Consider the following 22,253-nt stretch of genomic DNA (forward strand, 5'->3'; position numbering starts at 1 on the left):
ATTCATTCTCTCCAGGACACAGCGATTATAATTGATGAGAAATTATCAAAAAATACAGGGAAGCATGGCAGAACATGAAAGATGGACAAATTTAGTTGCACGCATTTACCAGCAAAGGTAATTAAGGGTGTGGGACCTGGGGCTGTGGTGGATTCCTCATCAGCTGGAGTCTTTAATCAAAGTTGTTTCTTTTTTTTGTGTGTGTATTTAATAGAGGCCTCTATAATAGTGTGCTAGGGCTTAAACAAAACGGTGGACATTGTTTGGGGATTACTGGGTGCAGTCCTTTGGGCTGTGTAAGAGAGGGCATCAGAGGAGACCGTCCCTCCTGGCCTTGAGCTCAGCAAGTCTATTCTTGCTTGCCTTGGGAAATATCCACATGCAGATATTGCCTCAGAAATCCCGGATAAATGATTTGGGTGTGCTTGGATGCAAAGGGAAGTGTTAAACTTTGTGGCACCCGCGGCTATGACCACCCTGGGAGGGCACTGGCCAACCACGGACACTGGGGAGAAAACCCGTGAAGGTAAATAACTCTATCTGGAGAGACAAGAGTTTGGGGTTTTAATGTATTTGGGTTTGTATGAATTAAATGAGCTCACTAAAGAGTATAATCAGTCCAAAAAAGCAATTGGGTAAAATTTCCCTCCCCATAAGCCTCCTTCCAAAGGATTTACCCATCAACCAAATAAGGGGGATGTTGTTGTGGGAGTCTACTATAGATCACCCAGCCAGGCTGACACCACCAATGAATTATTCTTTAAGGAACTAAGAGAGGCCTCTAGATCAACTGCCCTTGTCCTTATGGGAGACTTCAACTTGCCAGACATCAACTGGGAACACCACACAGCTGATACCAACAGGTCCAGGAGTTTCCTGAAACACCTTGATGACAACTTCCTGGTACAAGTATTAAAGGAGCCAACGAGGAAAGGTGCGCTCCTAGATCTGTTACTCATGAACAGAGAAGGTCTCGTGGGGGAAATGGCGATTGGTGGCTGTCTTGGCCGTAGTGACCATGAAGCGGTAGAATTTAAAGTCTTTGGCGATAGGAGGAAAACTGCCACCAAAACTTCAACCCTGGATATGGGGAGAGCAGACTTCAGGCTGCTCAGGGAACTAGTCAGTCAGGTCCCCTGGGAAACTGCTCTTGAAGGCATTGGGGTCCAACAGTGCCGGTCACTTTTTAAGGGCCACCTCCTAAGAGCTCAGGAACAGGCAATTCCAAAATGCCGCAAGTCAAGCAGGTGGGGCAGAAGGCTGGCTTGGCTGAACAGGGATCTTCTAGAGCTTAGACAGAAAAAGAAACTGTATGCCTGCTGGAAACAGGGTTAGGCAACGTGGGAGGACTACAGGGACGCTGCTCGCCTTTGTAGGGAGAAAATTCATGTGGCCAAAGCTCAGGTAGAGTTGAAGCTGGCCAGTACTGTGGGGGAAAATAAAAAGGGCTTTTTTAAGTACGTTAATAACAAAAGGAGGACCAGAGAGAATATTGGCTTGTTACTCAACAAGAATGGTCACCTTACAAACAGGGACATAGACAACGCAGAGACGTTTAATGTCTTCTTTGCCTCTGTCTTCAACTTTGATGACGGGCTCTGGGACCCCAGTTGCCCCGAGTTGGAGGACCATGACTGTGGTAACAATAAACTCCCAGCTGACCCCAAAATTGTGCGGGACTTGCTGCTCCGCCTGGATGCATACAAGTCCATGGGGCCCGATGGGATTCATCCCAGGGTGCTCAGAGAGCTGGCTGATGTCATTGCGAGACCTCTCTCAATTATTTTTCAATGGTCTTGGGAATCTGGAGAGGTCCCAGTTGACTGGAAGCTGGCAAATGTTGTCCCAGTCTTCAAGAAGGGCAAGAAAGAAGACCCTGGTAATTACATGCCTGTCAGTCTCACTTCAGTGCCTGGTAAAATTATGAGGAAAATTATGCTGGGAGTTCTTGAAAAACAACACAGTCATTGGTCACAGCCAACATGGGTTCGTGAGAGGAAGGGCCTGTTTAACAAACTTAGTTTCCTTTTATGACAAGGTCACCCATCTAGTTGACCAAGGGAAGCCAGCTGATGTCATTTTTTTAGGTTTCAGTAAAGCTTTCAATAATGTCTCTCACAGTATCCTTCTGGACAAAATGTCCAGCATACAGTTTGACAAAAACATAGTGCGATGGGTGAGCAACTGGCTGACGGGTCAGGCCCAAAGAGTTATAGTAAACGGGGTTACATCAGGCTGGCGGCCAGTCACTAGTGGGGTTATCCAGGGCTCCATTTTAGGGCCAGTTCTTTTTAATGTTTTCATAAACGACTTGGATGTAGGACTAGAAGGTGTCGTAAGCAAGTTTGCAGATGACACCAAATTGGGAGGAGCTGTTGATTCCGTCAAGGGTGGGGAGGCCTTGCAGAGAGATCTGGACAGACTGGAGAACTGGGCAATCACCAACCGCATGAGGTTTAACAAGGGCAAGTGCCAGACTCTGCACCTGGGAAGGGGCAACCCTGGCTGTACACACAGACTGGGCGATGAGATGCTGGAGAGCAGCCATGCTGAAAGGGACTTGGGGGTCTTGGTCACCAGCAAGTTGAACATGAGTCAACAGTGTGCCCAGGCTGCCAGGAAGGCCAACCGTACCCTGGGGTGCATCAAGCACGGCATTGCTAGCCGGTCTAGGGAAGGGATTGTCCCACTCTACACTGCGCTGGTGCGGCCTCACCTCGAGTACTGCGTGCAGTTTTGGGCGCCACAGTACAAAAAGGACATAAAACTATTGGAGAGTGTCCAAAGGAGGGCAACAAAGATGGTGAAGGGTCTAGAGGGGAAGATGTATGAGGAGAGGCTGAAGTCCCTTGGTTTGTTCAGCCTAGAGAAGAGGAGACTGAGGGGAGACCTCATCATGGCCTACAGCTTCCTCAGGAGGGGAGTGAAGGGGCAGGCGCTGATCTCCTCCCTCTGGTGACCAGGGATAGAACCCGAGGGACCGGCATGAAGCTGCCACGGGGGAGGTTTAGGTTGGATATGAGGAAAAGGTTCTTCACCGAGAGGGTGGTCGGGCACTGGAACAGGCTTCCCAGGGAGGTGGTCACGGCACCGAGCTTGACTGAGTTCAAGAAGCGTCTGGCTAACGCTCTCAGTCATATGCTCTGATTCGGCTGGTCCTGTGTGGAGCCAGGAGTTGGACTCGATGATCCTTATGGGTCCCTTCCCACTCAGGATATCCTATGATTCTATGATTCTATGATTCTAACCAGATCTCAGGCAGTGGGAGAACTGACATCCCTCACAGTGCTGCAAGCCTGAAGATGAGATAACGTATCTGATGGCCCCAAATAGCTAAAATACTTCCAACATATATAAGGAGGTTTCTATTTCCCATCTTCAGCACTGAATTGTTGTTCGTGCATGTCTTTGCTTTCTACTGCCTGACTCCCGTGGGGTCAGAGCATTTGGCAGAGGTCTTGATAAACCACATCCATATAATATAGGAGAATATATTCTTCCCCATAATAATGGGAATAATTCCCCATAATGAGAATATATAATTCCCCATAATATATGGGAATTGCAGAAAGACATCTCAGAGCAGAAAAGGTCTTTTCGGGGGGCACCAAGGACCAGACTGAGGAGCTCCTCTGCAGTCCCACTGTGTTCCTTAACTAGGTCCACATCAAGCACGTGTCCTCCAGACCCACAACACTGAGCCCCGTCTTTCCCCTCCTCTTAGCATCAAACATATTTGAGACAAGAGCAGGGAACTGGCTGCCTCTTCTGCACCACATCCCACACCACATCCAACGGCAGCTCCAGCTTTGAACGCTGACGCAGACAAAGCCAGCGTCAGCCTTTGAAACCGCCGCCCTGGGCTCCTGTTGCAGTTCATGGCAGGTGAAAGGTGGCAGCAAAGTTTGCATAAAGCGTAGTCAAACAGAGCTGGGTTGCTGCCTGTGATCCATCAGCCAGAGCAGCTGATATTTTGTTGGTTTTCTATAGATTTCATGCAATCATTGGTCACACGGAGAACAAATCATAGGAATGCTTGTGACCACGGTGAGAATAGGTTCTCACTACCGCGACCCTGATATACCAGTAGCCTCTTCCCAGTCTTTTTCCCACATCTGAGCCTTTGCCGGCAGCAGCCAAGCCCCAGAGCGACCTGAGTCAGGTCCTGAACAAGCAGCAAGAGGACAGGAGTTGGTCTTGTTCCCTGTGGCTGTAGCGCACAGCTTGTTCCAGCCTTGGACATTTACTGCTTATGAGATGGAGGTGTTTGCTGACCTGGGTTATTCCCATTCACTGTCGAGCCTCAGGACACCCAGGCAGAAATACAATCCCTGGTGCATTCACTTGGGTGTTCAGAAAAGTAACTTGTAGCCACATGAATGCTACTGAAGCACACAATTTATTAGACCATTTCTCTTAGACTATTAGACCATATCTCTTAGAGACCCTCACCCTCAGCATCCCCAGCTGTGCAGTAACGTACAGTACCACATCCCTGCCTGCTACCCTCTTCTCAGACAGATGTGCTTCCCATCACTCCCATACCCATCCTCTGTCAGACTGAAGTCACCAGCAGCGGTGAAATGAACATCAGGACATTTTTCTTTTGGATTTGGGAGAGCAGGGAGATAAATCTCATTTCAGAAAAAAAGACAGTTTGTTTTGTATTATTTTGCAGGCAAGTCAGATTAACACGTAGAAAGGCCTCTAGTTACACACCCAAACACAGATGCCTTATGCCAGCTGAGACACCCTAAGACATCTGCATGGGTGACACAGGACCTCCAACACCATCCTGGACCACCGGTGGGGGGAGCTGGGAGACCTTGGAGCATCCCAGGTGGATACCTGTTTTCCTGCAGCTGAACCAGCTCTAAAATACCTCGGCTCTGCAGAACAAAATCAAACTGTAGAAGCCCAAAACAGACGGATGGGCACAGCATGAACTGAGGATGCACTGGAAAATCATGCTCAATACACACTGAGGTATGCACTTCTCCTCTCCACCCTCATTTATTGCAGCCCCCTGGTTTTCCTCCGACCTCCACCGCTCATCCTTTCTGCACGCAGCAAAGGAGGGAGGGAAGAGGTCTCAATGCTGTAGGTCCCAACTCCATCCCAGCTTTAGGAATCAGGGTGAGAAACCCTCCTTAGGAGATGCCCAAGTTCTAATTGGGGTGTCGTAGGTCCACACGGGGTCAGTGGAGAGAAGCAGGCTCCTCCTTCGGCAGGAACGAGCTTCTCCCCGCAGAGGCCTGGGAGATGATTAGACGCCTACAAACCTTGTTTGTTGTTTGCCTGCCATGAAGCTCCCTGCCCCTTTGACCTCATCAAGCTTTAGGATTTGAGACACACTAAGTCAGCTGAATCCTTTCACATCCCAAATGCCCGGACCCCCCATCTATGTTAACAGCACTATTGCACAGTCGTTTCCAAACGCTTTACAGTCAGATCAAGCCCAAAGCCCAAGGTTTGTCATTTACCCTACCTACAAGTTAGGGGACAGAAAATCAGGAAAGGGAAAAATAGAGAAAAGAAGCTTCAATATTCAGGTTCTTAACACTGAGTGGTTAAGAGAGTGGGAAGAAGCATATTTTATTTTAAGTAAAAAGTCCAGGATTCTCCATGAGTCTGTCCTTGAACAAAAGATGGGATTAAATTAAATTAAATGTAGAATTAATATATCTATATATGAGATAATATTTAATGCATATGCTAGATAGAAGAAAAAAAGATCACCACACAAAACAATGCCTTCAGGAGAGGTTGCCATTAACTACTACACTGAACTGAATGATCTCTTCTTTGAATGATCTTGAACGATCATGTCCTTCAGGAATTCAGAACAAGCAGATCTCATGCTCATCCCTCTCAGTCTTGGATTAAAAAAACCTGATGTTATGCTTTCCTGCTTTTTCAGCTTTCAAATGATTTCCTTGCTGAAGGCAGGAACATGTTCTCTCTGCTAAAGAAGTCACTGCCATCAGACCTGGGTCCTTCAAACCCTGGTCTGGGGCTGAGCCAGCTCGGGTCCAGCTGTGGGGATTGCATTCAAGAGGTTAAAAACACAGGTGTCTGCTTATCTCTTATGCAAACCTTCTGGATGGAGATCCACAAGTTTGGTATGAGAAGCAGCCGAAGGAGAGAGTCTTAGGGCGGCAGGACGGCCCTGTTTTGGTCAGAGAATGTGGAATAAACAGATAGATGGTTTCTACACAGAATCTGGAAGGTCATGGTGCCTTTTGCTTCACTATTGAATATTAAAGTTGACACCCCTAACTATGCTAATGAGCTAAAAGGAGTACATGCTAAACATATATGACTATAGCACTCGGCTCTCCACCCAAATCATGTTCCGCGTCACCCCAGGGAGGGGACAGCTAAGGTTGGGGTATAAAGGACATCGGGGAAGTTACCCCTGGCAGGGAAGAGAAGAAATTGAAGACACACGCCCCCCCAAAGAGGCAGTCGACGGGCTGTGCTCCTTCTCCTCCACCCAAGACAGGGACGCCTTCATGGTAAGCAACTGCGATTTCACCCTTTCAGTGAGAATACCCAGGACAGCATATTGCTGGCATTACAATTATAATCATAGCCATATATTAGCGCTATTACACTAAGGGCATTTGTCAATGGCAATTCTGACCTCTTTAAATCTGGCGCTCTCATAAACTTTCTGTTAGTTTCAACTTTGCACAACGGAGTCAGTGCAAGTCCTTTGGGGGCTCTGACAGGCAAACGTTGACTCTGGTCTGTGGCTACACACATAATCCTTTAGACGTGAACCATTGACCAAGTCTGCGACTAAGACTGGACCTAGCCGCACCTAGGCTCCTCTCTGAGAAGGCGTTCAGAAAGCGAGGGGGTCCTTTCTGAATCTTGTGAGTCAACGGGAGGGCCTCCCTCAGCCACACATCAGACTTCACCTTTTACATGACACCTGGTTTCTGCACCAATTTCAGCAGCACACACACTCCACTGCCAGAACAGATACAATTTAAACCAGACAAAAGGATATTAAGCTAAATACTTAACTCCTGCCTGAAACAGCTTTGTTTCAGGAAAGGTCCTAGCATGCTACTTCAGCCAAACTGCATTGTATATTTAAGAGTCGAGGCTGTATTTCCACTCCATTATAGAACATTATCCTGAAACCAGGGTGCTCCTGTTTGCTTCATCTTCATGCAAGGGTTATATCCATGGTTTTGCATCTGACTGAGCTTTGCTGACCTACTGAGACTGTTAAAAGTCACAACATGTTTTCAGCTTGCTGAGGGAAGAGCTATCTGTAATGGCTTATTACTGGGTTTTCTTTGGTGCGAAGCTACAGGAACCTCCCAGAGCATCTTTCCCAAGTGTTGATGACCTTATGGAACTGCTCTTGGTGGGACTGTCTGCACTCACGCAGGCAGCGAGTACGGGAGAAATTCATACTGCTTTGCAGGGCCAGCTCTCCTCCTTGCAAGTGCCCCTTCAGCAGCCAGTGCCCCCAGGGTCTCGGGAAGCTTAGTTGCAGCAGGATCACTGCTCACAGCAGTCGCCTTCCCCATCCCATTCCATCCCTGGTGTTTAGGAACTCAGTGTTTCCAACCCATCTGCCCCTTCTTTGAAGCGTTGAAACAATGGTATGTCTCTGTTTCCACCCATCCCTTCTCGTGCACCATTTGGTTGCCCAGTGGAGAGGGCAACCCACCTCCCCCATCCCAATATCCCATATCTTGATATCCCACATCCCCGTGCTGCTCAGCCCAGCATCCCCATCCTGGTACCCTACTGGGACACCCATCCCAGTACCCCCATCCCGGTACCCCCATCCCGGTACCCGGATCCTGGTGCCCCCATCTCGGTGTTCCCATCTCAGTACCCAGATCCCGGTGCCCCCATGCCGGTGCCCGAATCCCAGTATCCGGATCCTGGTGCCCCCATCCCGGTCGGTACCCGGATCCCGGTGCCCGGATCCCGGTGCCCCCATCTCGGTGCCCCCATCCCCGTACCCGGATCCCAGTATCCGGATCCCGGTGCCCCCATCCCGGTGCCCCCATCCCGGTGCCCCCCCCGTCCCCTCCCGGCGCTGCCACCCCCCGCCCCGCCCCGCGCCTCTCGGCAGCGGCGGGCGGTGACACTGCGGCGCCCCCTGGTGGCGGCAGGCGCGGACTGCGGGCAGAGCCCCTGCCTGCACCACCACCGAATCCCCTGCCTGCACCCCCTGACCCCCTGCCTGCACCCACTTGAACTCCCCGCGATGCAGCTCTGCCGGCATCCCCCCACACCCGACTGCTTCACCAGCTTCCCCTCCCAGCCAGGCCTCACACTGCCCGGGGAGGGGGGGGTGGGTGGCCCTTGCCTGCACCCTGCCTGCACACCCACGGCCCCCAATTGCAGCGAGAGGACACGGAGGGGGGTGTCCATTCCCACTTCAACCCACATGGGGCATTTCCCCAACTGTCTTCCACAGCGCTACGGAGGTGGTGCAGAGGGGCCCAGCAGCCTCACGGAGCATCCCATGGACAGGGATGAGAGCAGGAGGGATGCTGAGGGTGGTGGGGATGGGAGCTCAGCAGGTGGGTCTGCGGGGAAGGACCACATCCATGAGCTGCTAAGGTGCATGTAAGCCCTCACAGGTCCACCCACCACATCTCCTCCACCCTGCAGAGCACCGAGGGAGCCCAAAAAGCCACATCCCAGGAGAAATATGGAAGGTGCCGTGCTGTGCTTTCAACCCCGGCCATCTTGGCCATGGGAAGGCCAGCAACCGCCCCATGAACTGCCGTGAGGGACCACGTCAGACAGGCTATCTCATTGCATTTCATTATCCACCATGTTCCCTGGCTGCATGGAGCCCCTTGGGCTCAGCAGCTGTCCTGCTCTCAAACCAGATGCATGAAATCCTCTGCTCTTGCAGCCCTTTCTTCAGGTCACCTGTCCCTCCCTGCCCACAGTCCTGCACAAGACGAAGATTTTCCCTTGTGCCTTGGAGCCAATGAGGAGGGACAGCGTGTTCCCAGACATCCCTGAGGATGTTCCATTGCCCCAGTGACCCACCACAGGGCCCCATGGCTGTGGCAAGCAAGCAGGTACCTTTGCCACCTTGGTGTCAGACCATCCTGGCAGGATATATATCTTATATATATATATGATCATATATGATCAGAGGAAGGTTTTAAGATTTCTTGCTTGGAGCTTTATCAGGTAGCTCTGCTTTGGGGAAAAATTTGGTAAAGGAAACAGTCTGCAGGGAAAAAGCACTGGCTGAGGGTGCTCCCATTGCTGCAGAGATGTTCACCACTGAGACTTCAGTACCCAGACAGGGTCCTGAGCTGAGCGTTCCCACCTAGGGCTTCTTTCTCCTGCCCAAAGGGATCCTGAGGCTGAAGACATACTTATGAGAGCCCTCCAAGTGTAACTGTGGTCAGATCCACTCCTGGTGTCAACCTGGTGGTGAAGAAAGCTCTGCCCCTGCCATGGGGACACGTATCGCACCATTATAACATCTTTGGGGATGGAGACTGCCTGGGGAAATGCTGTCAGGAACAGCAAGGTAAGAAGTGACCCAGCTTGCAGCAGCCAGGAATTAAAGCTCTGAATTGGATGTGGCTCCCAACGCAATTTCTAGTCACCCCTTCCTCTGGGAATACAACTCAGGGCCTTCCTGAAGCCAAGGCTCAAGATGAAAAGGCAGAGACAACCTGCAGCAGCAAGTCCCATAGCTGCATCTTTGTAAGAAGATACTTCAAAGTTTGTTTTAACTTGCTCCTTGACCTCTTTTGGATGTTGTCTTGTTCATCCCCTGGAAGTAATCAGTATTGTGTTCTCTAGAGGCCATCTCCACATCCATATGTGACTGTATCTTCCCTGCTCTTGGTCTTAAAACTTCATGGGCACAGCTTGAGACCTGTTCCACTTCCCCGCACATCACGTGCACTGGGAAAGGTGCTATGAAAGGTAATTTGGGCTGCAGCTTACTTCAAATAATGACAATTTTAAAGTGCAGGACCCTGCCAGCAAGCTAAGAACTCAATTCAGGCATGAAGGTCTAGTAGGACGCTAAGAGGCTCTTCCACACACAGGAGAAAGTCCAGAGCTGTGTCTATGCTACCTACCAGAGCAGCTGACTGTACCCCAGCGATGCAACTCTGTACCCAGGAGAATCTGGTCCAGGAGATCTCTCTTGGATTCCTGCACCCACCCAGCAACCCAAATGCATGAGGACCTTTGATTTTAGGATCAGGACCTTGCCTCTGCCTGTGACTGATGAAGCTTGCTTGGCACCAGCTGGTGGTCTGCTGGGTGCTGACAGGGTAGGTGGTGCACAGGCTGCTCTGCTTGGCCCTGATGCCCTCTCAACGGCCATGGTGCCACACAGAAGGTAGTGTTTGGTGGCACTGAAGTGACACTGAGCACACTGCCATCTTTTTCTCCAAGTGTATCTGTATCCCACTCTGAGCCTAGTGGCTCCAGGGGCTCTTTTCCACACTATCCACCATTTGGAGAAGAGTCCTTCCAGGCTCTTCTTGCTCCTGCCCATCATCTGCCGGAGGACGGCTGCTCCAGGGACCTCCCATGCGCATGTAGAAACCTGCTGCCTACACATGGCACAGCCAGACATGCCACATGTCCACCATGTCCCTGCACGTGGCCCAGGAGGGACCGATGTTTGCAAGGGCCAGCCCCGCTCCCAGCTGTGGTCAGCACTTGTCCAGAGGCAAGAAATCTGGGTCCTGTTTCCAACTCAGACAGCTTTGCAAGGTGGGTCTAACTAACTCCTCTGAGCACTTCCCCATCTCTCCCAAAAGGCACAAAGAGGGGTAGGAAATGAGGTTGGGGAAAATTCATCTTTCCTCAGATCCCTAGGAATGGAAATTAAATTAGAGGAGTAGCTTTGGGAGCAAAGGTAATGAGAGGGCTGGGCTAGCTCTGGGTTCACTGGGAGAAAGTCTGGGGGAAGAAAGGTGTCAAACAGCAGGATAAGCTGGAGGCCAGATGAACGAGGGTGGACAGAGCTCCCCGTTACTTGGGGCATCGTGCTGGAGCACGATGCCTCTGAGCCAGGCGCTGTGGGAGCAGGTTCTCGCTTGCCTGCTGGGATCCAGTGATAGGGAACTGGAAGGGGACTGGAAGGCCTCAGGGACCCCCTGACCCTGGATAGGAGTGGGCGTCTCAGCTCTCGGCAGAGCTTCCGACCCGAACACAGCCTGGCTGTGCTCCCTGGTGCTGGCCTGGCCGTGGGCAGGCAGCTTGCACAGCTGGAGTTGTATTTTTGGTTATTTTTGGTTTCTCAGCTGTTTTACCAAGGAAGTAATGAGGGTGGGGTGGGGTGTCAGACAAGAGGGTTAAACCCAGCTAACAGCATCGCTGCTGCACCATCCATAGGCTTCTAACACCAGCTTTCTGCTATTGAAATCAGATTACAGCTATCACCACAAGCTCTCCATGTAGATACAGTTTATATCTCCACTGATAGCAGTCAATCAGCATAAAAAAAGGCTCATTTTCTTGCTTGCCTGCCCCAGCTGCAAGAACACAGCAGCCACAGTCGCACCTTCGCTGTGCTCAGGCACTGAAACCCAAAAGCCTTGCTCCAGGTGCCCATGTCTGTAAGGACCTCCTGGTCCTGCACGGAGGACAAGAGGGCTCCCATCCTTCTCAGGGACTTGCTGGCTCAACAGACAGGATTTAACCTCCCCTCTAGACCCTTCTGAAATGCTTCCCAGGGAGGTGTTCCCTGGGGAAGGCTGTGGGTCCACCCCCAGCTGTGATTATAGAATCATAGAATGGTTTGTGTTGGAAGGGACCTCAAAGCCCATCCAGTTCCTACCCTCTGCCATGGGCACGGACACCCTCCACCAGCCCAGGTTGCCCAAAGCCCCATCCAACCTGGCCTTGAACACTGCCAGGGAGGGGACATCCACAGCTTCTCTGGGCAACCTGTGCCAGGGCCTCACCACCCTCATGGTGAAGAATTTTGTGCAGGTGGCCACACAGGGGTGCCAGAGACTGCCTGTCTGCAGCCACCCATCCCTCTGCCAGGCACCAAGCCCATCACAGACAGCAAGCACTCTCCTACTGCTGCAGCCCAAAAACCTGCCCTTTCAGGAGCATGGTCTAGCATCCTAGACTCTGCAGACCCTTTCGATCCTGCAAGCTATGACAGCCAAGCATGCAACACTACTTGCAACATCAGAGTTACGGCCTGCTGTGAGTCTCACCAACTGTTTACAGCGCAGAGGAGGATGGGGAGTACTAGGATCTCCTACAATAGCGCATGGTAGTTGCAAGTCAGTCTTTCAGAATAAGGAAGGAATAATGCTAAATGTGGTTGACCCGAGTTCTGTCTCTCTGGAGTAACAATTTCCTGTTGTGTTATCAGCAGGTAGTAAGGATGTGCAGGTAAAAAGACTCACATAGGACTTAAGAGCAAGTTCTAAGGAGCAACCTGTGGCTTTGAGGAAATCCTCAGCCCCAAACCCTGATCTTCAGGAAAGCCTGAGGATGACCAGAACATGTTTTTTGGTCTTCCTTGAGGAGTTACAAATCTCTCTCACCAAGTTCCACAGAAGAAGAGTTAACCATCCCTGGGATGAAGTTGGTTTTAAAGTCTGCATTACAAAAGTAATGTGAGTTTCATGCAGCTGAGAGATGCTGCAGGATTTAGTAGACTCATGTGCACTTGTTGATGCACGTCTTGCATCCTGGCAGATGCAAGTTCTCTCTTTGCTCAAAGAACTTGCTGGATGCTCCTTGGACTCCTCTCACTTGTCTTCCTCTCTGCTTCCTTTTCCCTGAAAGCTTCAGAGGAAGAAAAAATTTCCTGTATTTATTAAAATACACCAATTTTAATGAGCATTTAGGGTGCTCAGTTGCTGCTGCAGTGAGCATGTAGCCATCCAAACGTGTGTTTGAGCAGAGGCATTGCGTAAGGCAAGGAAAAGCAGAGTCAGCTGCAGGAGCTCAGGATAGGGGAGAACAGCTGTAACAGCTGGATGAACAAGGAGGGCTCGCTAGGAGGCAGACAGTGGTGTTTTGATAAGCTAAGTGAGTGTCCACAAATCACAGAACTCCTGCCAGTACTTTGACCGTTTGTGTTAATGACAAGGCAGGATCTGCAGGCAATTAAAATAAGGAGCCAGACTGAAGCTTGCCAAATCACCCAAATGTACATAAGTCACATAACGATGTTACTTAGGGCCCTGCTGCAGGGATTTAGAGCATCGCATCTCCTCTTCCTTTTAGAAACACCCCCTCACCCGAAAAACAGTTAAGTTTCTAGCCCTTCTGAAAGGTGGGGGAGAAGAAGAGCGGAGGAACCTGGAAAATATGAACAAAGTTTAACCTCACAGTTCAAAAAAAACCCAGAAAGGAAAGGGGGGAAGGGGGCTGACTCATGGTACTTGAATGCTTGGGGTTGGCAGCGTAGCATTTCTGTTTGAGTCCAGCCCATGAAATCCTGGATGTTTTGCAAGACACTGTTAGATGATTTCTAGACGAAAACTATGCTTCAGTTCAGAAAGTGTGCCCAGCCCTGCTCCGTCTGTGGCTTGTAACACTGATTTTTCAACCTCTGTTCAGAGACTGAGTGGAAGGATAACGGAAGGCTAATGTCCCTGCCATTACCCTTGTCCTCCCACCAGTGCTGGTGACCCAGAGCAGTGTGCTGAAGTACAGTTTCAGCACTGAACAAAACCAGACAGTTTTCTAGCACGCCACCAGCTCTAAAGGCCATGCAGTCATTTCAGGCACAGTTTGACCTGGGGACAAACCCACAGAAAGTTTCTGTGTCCCCCCAGCACTTGTGGCACATTAATAACAACTAACTTCTTCACGTGATGGAGGAAAGCCTGTGGGTTTCACAAGGGCAGGAAGAAGCATGCTCCTCTGCCTGGATCTCTGGATGCGGGCAGTGCAGGAGGGCAGGAGCGAGGTGCAGACAACCCAGTGGGATGAGCACCTCCATCCCGATGCTCAGGCACTAAGCTCACCTGCAAAGCCTTGGATCAAGGCTAACTTTATGCCAAGACTGGACCCTCAGCACCAAGTTTGGGGCAGGGTACCAAAGCCACCAGCTGGGACCATCAGGAGGTGGAGACATGAATCATTGGGAGCAAGATGAGATGGAGACAAGGCAGAAATTACTGAGCGCAGGCTAGCTATGTGTCTAGGGGATGGCTCAGAGCTAGCTGATTAGATCTGGAGACACAGGTCTTGTAATGCTACTGTCTGAGTTGTTTTGCTGACCCAAGGCAGCTAAAAATAAAGGCAAGTAGACAAAACATCACCTGCTCTACTGACAAAGTACACTAGTGACTAAGGGTGGCCTTAGAGAACCAGATTAGTGTGGCACAGCTGGATTCTCCGCAGCCTGTTGATGCCGTCTGGTGGCCAAGGACTTCCATAATACCGTTCTGCCTCATCAATGTTTCAGGGACTTCCTCTGACAGCTTTCTGCTCACTGGGGCTCTGAAAAGGTCTTTCTCTTCTACCTAGTGCCTTGTTTCCACCTAAGACGTGTATCTTTGGGACTCCTAATCCTTTGCCAGCTTGAAATATATAGCTTTAGAGGGGGAGACAGGCAGAAGATGGAGTTTCTTTAAGAAGGCAAGTTTAACCCCTTCCCCACCTTCTGCCTCACCATAAATGAATAATCACATCACTACAGAGCACCAGGATGCTCCCAGCATCCTTTCTAACACCACATTTATCAGGGTTAAGTGAGATTCCAGCACAGCCCTAGGTCACTGAGCCTCAAAAGACAGAGAGGTAATTTATAGCAACCTGCTCCTTCTTCCCCCAGACTTTGCCCTTCGCCTGCTCTCGGGGGAGCACAGGGCTCTCCACTGCCTCGCTGCAGAGATGGGGAAGCTGCTGCAGCCTTAAGGGACTCCTGAACCCCACTGAGGGCCAACAAGAGTAAAACCTCTTTCTGTTTTTTTTGCCAGGCTCATAAACTGGCCTCTGCTGAGCCTTCTCCTCAGCCAGAGCAGCCTGCTTCTTTCCTTGCTGTCTCAAATTATGTGTCTCTTCTTTATTCGTCTCTCTTTTTGCTCCTCCTGGGTCTCCTCCTCCAGTCCAGGGCTGCAATTAAAAGCCCAGGTCTCTTCCGTTTCCCATGGAGAGTCACAGAGAGTCACCCCTGCCAGAGGGGGGATTTCAAACCTTCATCTGTGATGTGTCTCACCTCCAGTCCTTCGCCTTGCCAAAACTTTCCCAGCCCTTTCTTGTGGCTAGGAGGAGAGCTCTTCTTAGGATGCAACATCAAGAGACTTGGGTAAATCTGGAACGCAGGTGCTGTTTCCAGCAGTGTATGTTTCCCTGGAGCATTTGGCTGCCTCCTAATGGGAAAATTGTCTGCTAGGATGAATCCAAGGGCCCAAAGCTCTGAGCTCTTTGAAAAACACTATGCCTCAGTCTACCATTTGGGGCAGGTAAGTGACACAGTTTGGGTTTGTGGTTTGTTTTTCTCGTTTTTTTTTTTCAGTAGATAAATAAGCAGAGCTACAAAGATCCTGAGCTACACAACATACCCATGGCAAAATTTTAGATATCTCCCAGGCTTCTCGTTTCTGTCATCCTTTCCCATTTCTTCCTGTTGCACTACAGAAATGCTGTATGCAGCTGGAATACAGCTCGCAGGAAAGATGTTGTGTATAATATCCTTGCGCTGCACACCAGCACATACCAATGTGACCTTGGTTAAAATTGGAAGCCATCCCAGCTCTTTCTTCTTCATTAATATATTTAGAAGCCTTTGCTGAGCCTGGCAGAGCAGCACTAACCTGCACACTCACAGTGTGTCAGAATAAATGTGCTGTGATATATAGCTTAGGAATCACAAGGCTACAGTAGAGCAGCGGGTGTGGAATTGGACTGGGTGTGAGGATCCAAAAGTCATCATCTGGACCTTGGGTAAAGGCTCGCTGACAAACAATTGATATACTGCCTGTCCCAGAGGCTGGCCTGGGATGTTTGTGCTGGCTTTGAGGGGAGTCTGATGGTGGGAACTGCTCAAAGATGCCTGTCTGAGTTGTACATGCTGATGTTCAGGATTTTGAAGCCTTGCTGAGATGAATGCCAGGATTAGCCTCTCTTGCGCACTTCCCAAATCTTTGCCACTAGAGTGAAATATCTTGGCAGGAGATTATTTCTCTTTCAGGAGTGTGACAGCTTGGAGCAGCAAGCAGGGAGCTTGCTGGGGGAGGTCGTCCCACCCTGGCTATTCTGGGAGTGCCTGATAATAGTTATGAGTTATGACACTTCAGATTACCAGGACTCAAGGGAAACCTTCAGGTGACAGACACAACGACTGTCACCACCTCCTACCAAGACAGATAAATCCATGCATCACCTTCCTAAACCTTGCTCAGAGTAAATACCATTTGAAAAGAGGATAGCTTCTCTTGCCTGGTTCTCCAGCCCTTTCTGGTGCAACCACTGTTTAAACAGGAACATACAGGTATGATCTACCAATACATGCAGGGTAACTATGTTTAAAATAAGGAAGCTGAGAGCTCAGGCATAGCTAAATAGAGAAGCTTAGTGACACGCTACTACAGCTGAGTAGCTGTAACTGTCCTCATGCATGATCTAACCTCATAACAAGTGTCAGGTATTTCAACCTACTAACTAGTGGTCACTACCAGGAGGGATATAGGTGTAGAGCATATACATAGAAACCACAGCTTCGCTGGTGAATGGTAACTTGTGTTTCTCAACATTCAATCCTTCTGACTATCAGAGATGTGAAAGCTTAAAATCACTCGGGATGCTGTCTCCTAGTAGAGCCTCACTGATGCCTGTGGAGAACTCTACCTGTAGGCACTGGTGGTATGATTACTTATGGATCAACGCAGAGGACTCCTCCACGAAGAGTTTAGCTGGGTGATTCAGGACAACTGAGACAAAGTAATTTTGAGCCCACATGAAGAAGGTTTGCAGAGGGCTTTTTGTACACAGTGATTTATTGGTGAAGTACCAGCCTGGTCCGGGCTATATGGAGTTGTATTTGCTGTATTCACACATGCTGTATGTAACAGCACAGAGCACCTCCTTGGTGCTGGTCACAAAGTGGTGGCATTCAGAGGCAGTGCAGACTTCTACACGCTTCAATCACCCTTGAAGAACCACCTCAAAGCTCAAGGTGTTCAGTTTTTGTGCTGGTTTTCTCCCTTGGCCTTTTTCCCAGCAGTATTATCTCCAAACCAAATTACTTAGCATGCTATGAGTCTGTTCCTGGCTGTGTTGAACCAGCCACCAAACCATCTCAAAGACCTGGCAATTGGTCCAACCATTCATTAAATTACCAATGCCCATCTGGTTGCTGCTATCCACTGGTTGGTTTGATCTGGTCTTCTACTTGCATCTTATCATTGACATCCAACAGAGAATTTGCAGAGCTGTTTGCACTGCACTGGGCAGATCCTTGGCTGAGATCTTGCATTGCGGTAGTGCGACATCCAACTGCAGTGAAGCAGGACTGAGAAAGTGACACCAGCGATAACATGCTTTACAATGAGTCATTAATAAAGAGAAAAGTGCTTGGAGGTGACAAAGTTCCTATTAAGCTTAACAGCGTTAGACCTGTTTAGTTAAGTTTAAGAGATAATTGCTATAGTGACATGTTCACATTTCTAAAGTGCAAAAACAATAGCTCCATTTTGCAAATGTTAAGACATTTCTCTTGGAAAAGAGAAAGGAGGAATGAATGAATATCAGCTTGAGGAAATGAAGGCACACCGAAGAAAAAAAAAAAAAGAGGATTTTATCTTGGAGCACATTTAAAAATAGAAATAGGACAAAAAAGAATATTCCAGATATCTTTTCTGCATGAGGTTATGCTCCTGCCGGAAGAAAGGGCTGGCTGCTGCAGTCAGCCCTGCTTGGGAGTGGTTTGGTACCTCTGCTGCAGAGATAACTCTCCTGAGCATGTAATCAGGCATTGGAAACCTCCAGGTCACAGCTGCCAGCCAAGGCACCCTGTTAATGCCTGGTAATGACTTTGAAGGATCTTTTCATGGCAGCTTAAACTGATGGAAGGTCACCATCTGCTGTGGTCCCACTCTTGGCCATATGCCAGTCAGAGATGTCATGTAGCAAATCAGAAGCTAAACTGGTCCAAAAAAAAGAATCACTTAAACATCTCTTTTCCCAAGTAACAAGTGATGGGACAAGAGGAAATGGCCTGAGGTTGTGCCAGGGGAAGTTTAGATTGGATATTAGGAAAAATTTCTTCACTGAAAGGGTTATCAATCATTGGAACAGGCTGCCCAGGGAAGCGGTGGAGTGACCATCCCTGGAGGTATTTAAAAGACGTGTAGATGTGGTGCTTAGGGACATGGTTTAGTGGTGGGCTTGGCAGTGCTGGGTTAACAGTTGGGCTTGATGATCTTAAAGGTCTTTTCCAAACTAAATGATTCTATAATTGTATGATCTATGATCATAGATTACAGAATGGTTTGGGTTAGAAGGGACCTCAAAGCCCATCCAGTTCCACCCCCTGCCATGGGCAGGGACCCCCTCCACCAGCCCAGGTTGCCCAAAGCCCCATCCAACCTGGCCTTCAACACTGCCAGGGATGGGGCATCCACAGCTTCGCTGGGCAACCTGTGCCAGTGCCTCACCACCCTCACAGGGAAGAATTTCTTCCCATTATCTAATCTAAATCTCCCCTCCTTCAGTTTAAAACTGTTAACCCTCACCCTATCACTACCCTCCCTGACAAAGAGTCCTTCCCCATCTTTCCTGTAGGCCCCCTTCAAGTACTGGAAGGCCGCTATAAGGTCTCCCTTAAAGTCTTTATGTCAAGCTAACCCTCAGACACTTAGCTCAGGGTTGCCCCAGCCAACTACTTACCTCTGCCCACAGAATCTCAGAATCACAGAACAGCAGGGGTTGGAAGGGACCTCTGGAGATCATCTAATCCAACCCCCCTGCTAAGGCAGGATCACCTAGAGCACATTGCACAGGATCGTGTCCAGGAGGGTTTTCAATCTCTCCAGAGGAGACTCCACAACCTCTCTGGCCACCTTCTATCCCATTCTTTTCCTCCTAGGACATCTCATGCACCTCCTGGCTTCAGGCGGCCCAGATATTTCCCTGGCCTGAAGAGGGGTTTGTGTACTTGAGAGCTCATCTAGTTTTTCTGACTCTACCAGTTGGCCTAATAGAAGATAGCATCTCTCTGCACACACCACTGACTTCAAGGAGACCTCGCATGTAGCTGGTTCTGCCCAAGATAACCTGTCACTCCTCTGACTTTGTGCTTATCTGTGGGAACAGGGTGTGTGCAGTGGGAGCCTCGCCTGGGTCTCTGGGTTTCCCTCCCTCTTCTGCACCTGAATGCGCTTATTGTTTGTGCGTCTTTGTCTGTTGGAGGGAAAGAAGGAGGCCTGAAATGAATTGGGTCAAACAAGTTTTTCAGCTGCATGCAGGTTAGGAGGGGCCACAAGAAAAGAACCACAGCCCTTTGAAGTCAGGCTGCTCCTTTTCTTTTTCACGGGCTGTGTTTTAATTCTGACAGTGAATGATACTTCCTCAGATGGAGATCAACTCACTGAACACAAGAACAAAGGCTCTCTAAACACACCACTATCTAAGGGCTCACATTGCAATGACATATCATTGATGGAAGGCCAGGAGGCAGCTCCAGCTAAATCATGTTTATAATAAGGGCAAACCTTTCCTCCAGAGCCTTTCACACTAAAGAATGCAGGGATTGGGCAAAAATGAAGGCATCTCTCCATTCCTAAGGAAGGAATCGGCCATCAACAGACATTAGTTTTATCACTTGTATTTAGATGTCAAGGTGGCAGGTGCTTTTGAAATGTCTGGCCATATTGATGATATTCAATCCACAAAAAGACTTAGGGCCCGAGGTCCACAACTGAGATATGTGGTTTCCAGGCTTCACTGATCCCTGGGAAGTGATACTCAGGAGGCCACCAGAAACTCTACACTCATCTCTCCTCGTTAATCTTGGTTTAACTTTCTGGTTTCCTTTGCATACAAACAAAGTCCTTGGACAGTCCATCAAGTTATGTGCAGTTTTCTCTTTGGCTTAGAACAATCTTAAGAGTTGGGACTGGGTCCTTCTCTTCTAGATAAATGCCTAGGCAATGAGCTGGAAACTTGCATGTTCTCTCTGTCTTTCTCTCTCCACCAGTGAATTATTTTATACAAAACAGAGAAAGAAGCTGAACAAGCCCCACTCAAGAATAACTTGCCAGGTGGCTCATCTCCTTGAAGCTCGGAAGGGGTCTTCAAGGTCTCCTCAAGCACTTCCAGGTGGGTGTGCTAACCCATGGGTTATTGAGTAAAAAGGCACAGCTTCCCCATGGCACTATTTTGCAAGAAAGGATTAGCTTGTGCATTAATCTGCAGGAGACGGCCCAGGACAGACCCCTCAGAGGAAGACTGCACCTCCTTGCCTACTGTTAGTCACCTGCTCCCCATGGTCACTTCATCCGCATGGTCTCATCATTCCCATGGTCTCATTGTCTCCTCTCAGCCAGCTAAGGCAGCTCATACGAGCAGCCACTCAGGCTGTGACTGTATGATCAGCTAAGCACACATCCAGACTGGGACTCAGGATTAGATTTGCCCACTGTCTTTGCTGCGAATGCTTAAGCTCAGCCCCAGATGGTGTTAGGCTGATCTCTGAAGCTCTTCCCCTGATGGTATAGATGTAGCCCAGCTTCACCCACACAGATCACCTCACTCGGGACTGAGGGTCTCCTGCAAACGTGGTGCAGCAATGCTGAGCTCTCTTCTAAAGCATTTGCATGTATGCAGATGAGACTCTGCAGTCATATCTTGACACAGGCTGAAAAGTTGGCATCACAAAACTAGGATGTCTTCCAAACCGCCACTGGGCCTCCCTATGGACATTTTGGAAATGCCAGGATTCTTCCTTGGGGTTTTTAAAGAGCCTTTCTGGGATGAAAAACAGAACCTGCAGAAAGGTTATCATCAAAATAGCTGTGGAGCAAGAGCATCTGTAGGGGATGCGTAGCCAGAGGTTCAGTGTCACCGATTCTGTGCAGCTGTCCTATGGCTAATGTAAAAGTCTGTATTCTGAAAAGGTCAAAAAGGCAATTAAAGAGACAAAAGACCAGCCCTTTCCAGTATTGAAGCAGATGCTAAGCCAAAACATTTGCCTGTAAGATTGTGTTTCCTTAAGGTTTATTAACCATTAAGTGTTTTTAGGGACGGGATCATAAAGATAATGAACTGAACGACAAGTATAGTCAGGATTCCTTCGCAAATTATTCCCGTTGGGTTAGATAAGCGTTTGAAACGCAAAATGCTTTGTTATGATTTTACAACAACAGGAGACCCTGAGCTTGTCCTTGGCAGCTCATCTCCACTTTAACTTGCTCGTGAAGCCCGGTAACCCGCTGGGTTAAGGAAAAGCTGAGCAAAGCAGCCGCACTGAACCAGCAGCAGGATGATTTGCAAAGACTTTCTCCCTTGCAGTACCACCAGCTTAAAAAATTTCTGCTCTCCCCATCCTGACTGCTCACTACATCACCCTGTGCTCTTCAGTTGTCCTGGCACTAAAGCAGATCAGCGAACTGATCCAGGTTAAAAATAAAGAGTGAGGGGGTTTGGGGTGGGGTCTGGTGCCAAGAGCAATTTCAATCAATTTACCTAAATTTTCAAATGCAGATGTGTTTGAAAACATTATTTTTAATCTTGTTTTGCAATGAGAAGTCTTTCTTTTTGCCCCCTAGGACATTTACTAGTAACTATTAAAATATGCTGATTTCCAACTAAATATAACATTTTGCTAGGTTTTGGCTAGTAGGTGGGTATGTGACCAAAGCAGAAATTGTGGAATATCCATCACTGGAGACTGGTAATACACAGGAGATGAAAATGGCCAGAAATCACAGCTAACCTTGTCTTGGGCATGGGGAATGGATGAGATGAACCGCCGAGGTCCCTCCCGGCTCTATTTTGCTATGAGTCTAGGACAGAAACAAATATTTAGGTCACCATAAAAATGAAAAGCCATTTTTCAAAATTTTAATACTTCAATGTTTTACATTATAGAACAATGGATGTTGCACATGTATTTACTCGTTTGTACCAGATCATAGAATTTAATGGAATTTAACTGCAATGTAGTGGATAAATGAATTATTAATGAGTTTATTTCAATTTATTCTCATGGACCTAAGACCCGTGCCCCAGCAAGCAGTTTGTAGAGGGCCACCCTGTTTTGAAGGATGAGAGAGTCTAAGAGCATGAACATGGGTTGC

Source organism: Grus americana, chromosome Z (genome assembly GCF_028858705.1).
Source record: "Grus americana isolate bGruAme1 chromosome Z, bGruAme1.mat, whole genome shotgun sequence".
In the NCBI taxonomy this organism is placed as follows: domain Eukaryota; kingdom Metazoa; phylum Chordata; class Aves; order Gruiformes; family Gruidae; genus Grus; species Grus americana.